Source organism: Gopherus flavomarginatus, chromosome 4 (genome assembly GCF_025201925.1).
Source record: "Gopherus flavomarginatus isolate rGopFla2 chromosome 4, rGopFla2.mat.asm, whole genome shotgun sequence".
Taxonomy (NCBI): Eukaryota; Metazoa; Chordata; order Testudines; family Testudinidae; genus Gopherus; species Gopherus flavomarginatus.
The window spans coordinates 111,980,472-111,986,014 of record NC_066620.1 but is presented as its reverse complement, the minus strand read 5'-3'; positions in this window follow the sequence as shown (position 1 = coordinate 111,986,014).

The window sequence follows — 5,543 nt, the reverse complement described above, 5'->3', positions numbered from 1 at the left end:
AAGGTGGCATGCAAACTGATTTTTAGTGGCACTCACACTGCCCGGGTCCTGGCCACCATTCCGGGGGGCTCTGCATTTTAATTTAATTTAAATGAAGCTTCTTAAACACTTTAAAAACCTTATTTACTTTATATATAACAATAGTTCAGTTATGTATTATAGATTTATAGAAAGAGACCTCCTAAAAACTTTAAAATGTAATACTGGCATGCAAAACCTTAAATTAGAGTGAATAAATGAAGACTCAGCACACTACTTCTGAAAGGTTGCCGACCCCTGTTGTAAATAATCAGTTGATTCAACGGTTTATTCTTTACAGTTCAAACCCCCTGTTCTCCCTTTGGGGTGTCTGAATCCTGATTGTCACACCATGTAGAGGACATGTCTAGTGCAGCAAAGATATGCCTTTTATGATTGTTTCCTGGTTGTGCAACTTTATTATATTTAGCTTTCTACCATATATGCAAAATCAGTTGATGAAACTTCTCCAACTCTTTGATGTACTAGCGGTAACCTGTCCATAGAGTAATGTGAAAATTGCTATAGCATAATAAATGAATGTTGACTTGGGCCTTTGTATGGTATTGTTCTGGTTCCAAGCTCAGTGTTGCAAGCTACACATGCTTTTTTAATTTCAGTAAGGATTTCACAGTCATTGAAGGTGCTACCTGAAAAAACACCCACCAAGTTCTGTTCTGATTTACATGTTAGATAAACCCATTGACTTACTAGGATTAAGTAGCACGTCCCCTTTTAATAGGGTTTCAGGATAGGAGCAACTACAATAAAGAGATCCTGAAGTCCTCACCTCAGGAGCCTGGTTCAGAGCTCCCAAACTTCAGAGGTCACAAAACAGACTCTCACAGTATATCTGCTCTGCAGCTGAGAGATGTGATTCCCCGCGTGGGGAGACAGGTTCACACAATACTCCATTCAAGCTAGCATGCTAAATATAGCAGCATGGATGTTGTGGCACTGGCAGTGGCTTGGACTGAAAATGTTACAGTGTAAAGCCACAGAGGACATAAAGAGCCTGATTCTCAAAACATTTACTACTACCCTGCATACTCTCAATGATGTCTATCAGGCCCAGAGCCTGTATACAAGATAGCTCCTCAGCTGCTTTATGCTGGCACAGTCCTAGTGAAGTTAACAAAGCAAGGCTGATTTCACCAGCTGACATAACTTTAAGGATAAGTAGATTAATATTAGATTCCAAGGTCAAATCATCTAGTCTGACCTCCTGAATAACACTGGCCTTAGAACAGGGATCGGCAATCTTTCAGAAGCGGTGTGCCGAGTCTTTGTTTATTCACTCTAATTTAAGGTTTCGCGTGCCGGTAATACATTTTAATGTTTTTAGAAGGTCTCTCTCTATAAGTCTATATATTATATAACTAAACTAGTGTTGTATTGTAAAAATAAACAAGGTTTTCAAAATGTTTAAGAACTTTCATTTAAAATTAAATTAAAATGTTGATCTTACGCCGCCAGCCCACTCAGCCCGCTGCTGGTCTGGGATTCTGTTCACCTAGGCCGGCAGCGGGCTGAGTGGGAACGGCGGCCGGGACCCCGGCTGGCAAGGGGCTGGCAGCCAGAACCCCAGACTGGCAGTGTCAGGGGTTCCTTCCGCCAGCTCCTGCCAGCCGGGATCTTGGCTGCTGGACCCACTCAGCCCCCTGCCAGTCTGGGATCCTGGCCCTGCCCACATACAGTGGGTACCTACCTTATCCCTGGTTCTGGCCCATTCTCTTCCTCTCTCTGCACTGAGCTGAGGGTGGGAGTGCACTGAGCACAGGGCTGGGGGTGAAGGATCTGGCCAGCAGCTAGAATGAGGGAGGAGGCTCAGGGTTGGGGCAGGAGGTTTGGGTGTGGGGCACTTACCTGGGCAGCTCCCATTTGGTGCGAGGGGTGCAGATGGGAATGTGGCGGGGGAGGTGCAGGAGCTCCCGTTTGGTGCTCAGGGTGGGGTGGGGATGTGAGGGGATGCATGGGGTGTGTGGGGGGGTGCCAGAGTCAGGGCTGGGGTTGTGGGGGTGTTGAAGGAGTCAAGCAGAGGGCTGGGTGTGTATAAGGGGGGTACAGGTCTCAGGGCAGGGGCCTGGGGTGTGTGCGGAGCACAGGGCTCAGGGCACAGGCCTTGGGGGTGTGCGGGGCTGCGGGGCTGTGAGCAGAGGGCTGGGTGTGTGTGGGGGGGTCAGGGCTCAGGGCAGAGGGCTGGGTGTGTGTGTGGAGGGGTCAGGGCATGGGGCTGTGTGTGTGTGGGGGGAGTCAGGGCAGGGAGCTGGAGGAGATATGCCCCTATTCCACCCCCCCTTCCCCAAGGCCCTGCCCCCGCTTCTTCTCTGCCTCCACTGGGAGCAGCTCTGCTCCTTCCCGACCCCCTACCTTGACCCCCTCCCTCACAAGGGCCATCAGCTGATTGGCCAGCAGGGAGGGAGGGAGGGACGGAGAGGCAGAGGAGGGGCAGGAACCCAGCACACTGAGGGAAGAGGCAGGGGAGCCGGCAGGACCAAGCTTCTCCCCCTGCCCCTTGCCCCCACGGGGGAGGGAAGGCTGGGGGAGCGGAGGGGGGAAAAGAGCGGGCTGGGCCGGGCTGGGCAGGACTCCGGCAGGTAGCAGCGTGCCATTAAAAATCGGCTCACGTGCCGTCTTTGGCACACATGCCATAGGTTGCCGACCCCTGCCATAGAACTTCCCCTAAATAGGTTGGGGAGCACACTGAAGTCAATGGGACAGTTCACATGAATAAGTTAAGCACAGCAGTGCTTAAGTATTTGCAGGACTGGCCCTAAAACCAGAGCAACCCCGGAGGCGGTGAGCGCCCCATACATTGGGTGCTTCACACTCCTCAAACCCACTGTGATCATAGAATCATAGAATATAAGGGTTGGAGGGGACCTCAGCAGGTCATCTAGTCCAACCCCCTGCTCAAAGCAGGCTCTATACGCAACTAAATCGTCCCAGCCAGGGCTTTGTCAAGACTGACCTTAAAAACCTCTAAGGAAGGAGATTCCACCACCTCATTAGGTAACACATTCCAGTGCTTCACCACCCTCCTAATGAAAACGTTTTTCCTAATATCCAACCTAAACCTCCCCCACTGCAACTTGAGACATTACTCCTTGTTCTGTCATCAGGTACCACTGAGAACAGTCTAGATCCATCCTCTTTGGAACCCCCTTTTAGGCAGTTGAAAGCAGCTATCAAATCTCCCCTCACTCTTCTCTTCTGCAGACTAAACAATTCCAGTTCCCTCAGCTTCTCCTCATAAGTCATGTGCTCCAGCCCCCTAATCATTTTTGTTGCCCTCTGCTGGGCTCTTTCCAATTTTTCCACATCCTTCTCGTAGTGTGGGGTCCAAAACTGGACACAGTACTCCAGATGAGGCCTCACCAATGCCGAATAGAGCTGAATAACCATGTCTCTCCATCTGCCAGCAATGCCCCTAATTATACAGCCCAAAATATCGTTAGCCTTCTTGGCAACAAGGGCACACTGTCGACTCATATTCAGCTTCTCCTCCACTGTAACCCCTAGGTCCTTTTCTGCAGAACTACTGCCTAGCTATTCGGTCCCTAGTCTGTAGCAGTGCGTAGGATTCATCCATCCTAAGTGCAGGACTCTACACTTGTCCTTGTTGAACCCCATCAGCTTTCTTTTGGCCCAATCCTCTAATTTGTCTAGGTCCCTCTGTATCCTATCCCTACCCTCAAACGTATCTACCACCAGGGTTGCCCAGAGGGGGGGCAAGTGGGGCAATTTGCCCCAGGCCCTGGGCCCCACAGGGACCCCGCAAGCCCTGGCTGAGAATCCCTTCCCTGGCTGGAGGCACCTTTTTAATTTTTACTCATCTGGCGGCAGTCCAGGTCTTCGACGGCACTTTGGCGGCGGGTCTTTCAGTGCTGCAGAAGACGCGGAGCGAGTGAAGGACCTGCCGCCACCACCGCTGAAGACACGCCGCCGCCCAGGGAACACAAGTGTCGCAGCGAGTGGCCCCTTTTTTTACGTCTGTGCCCCCGCTTGGCCTCAGGCACCCTGAATCCTCTGGACAGCCCTGTCTACCACTCCTCCCAGTTTAGTGTCATCTGAAAACTTGCTGAGGGTGCAGTGCACGCCATCTTCCAGATCATTAATGAAAATATTGAACAAAACCAGCCACAGGACTGACCCTTTGGGCACTCCGCTTGATATCAGCTGCCAACTAGACATGGAGCCATTGATCACTACCCGTTGAGCCCGACGATCTAACCAGCATTCTATCCACTTCATAGTCCATTCATCCAGCCCATACTTCTTTAGCTTGCTGGCAAGAATACTGTGGGAGACCGTATCAAAAGCTTTGCTAAGGTCAAGGAATAACGTCCACTGCTTTCCCCTCATCCACAGAGCCAGTTATCTCATCCTAGAAGACAATTAGGTTAGTCAGGCATGACTTGCCGTTGGTGAATCCATGCTGACTGTTTCGGATCACTTTCCACTCCTCTAAGTGCTTCAGAATTAATTCCATGAAGACCTGCTCTATAATTTTTCCAGGGACTGAGGTGAGGCTGACTGGCCTGTAGTTCCCCGGATCTTCCTTCTTCCCTTTTTTAAATGCGAGCACTACATTAGCCTTTTCCCAGTTATCCGGAACCTCCCCCGATCCCCATGAGTTTTCACAGATAATGGCCAATGGCTCTGCAATCACATCCGCCAACTCCTTTAGCACCCTCGGATGCAGCGCATCCAGCCCCGTGGACTTGTGCTTGCCAGTTTTTCTAAATAGTGCTGAACCACTTCTCTCTCCATAGAGGGCTGGTCACCTCCTCCCTATGCTGTGCTGCCTAGTGCAGTAGTCTGGGAGCTGACCTTGTTCGTGAAAACAGATGCAAAAAAATCATTGAGTACATTAGCTTTTTCCATATCCTCTGTCACTAGGTTGCCTCCCTCATTCAGTAAGGGGACTATACTTCCCTTAACCTTCTCGCAGGTGGGGAGCGAGCCTGTTGTACATGAGGAAGGAGGCCAGGGTGGGTGAAGGTGGAGGATGATGGTAAGGTTGCCAAATTTGGTTGGACATATTCCTGGCGGATTCATCAGATTACATAATCTTTAATTAAAGATTAATCATTGAATATTAGGGTTAGAAGGGACCTCAAGAGGTCATCTAGTCCAAGCCCCTGCTCAAAGCTGGACCAATCCCCAACTAAATCATCCCAGTCTTTAACTTTAATTCCTGGAGACTCCAGGACAATCCTGAAGATTTGGCAACCCTAGACCTAGATGACAGTGCAAGAGCAAAACAGGGGACAGGTGATGAAGCCAGGCACGTGATGTTAAGCCCTTATCAGGGGCCCAGAAAGGACTGCGGACGGGACTCAGCCTTGCCTGTTGCCCCTGACAACAGCCCCTCTGCGGCCCCTCCTGGAGCCAGGCAGCGTCCTGCCCAAACCAAACATGGCGGCGCCGCGCCCTCAGTCCCGCCCCTTCGCTGGGCCGGGCGCTTCCAGAGCGGCCCCACGTGTCTGTGTGTGCGCGCGCGCAGCGGGGCTAGCGCGAGG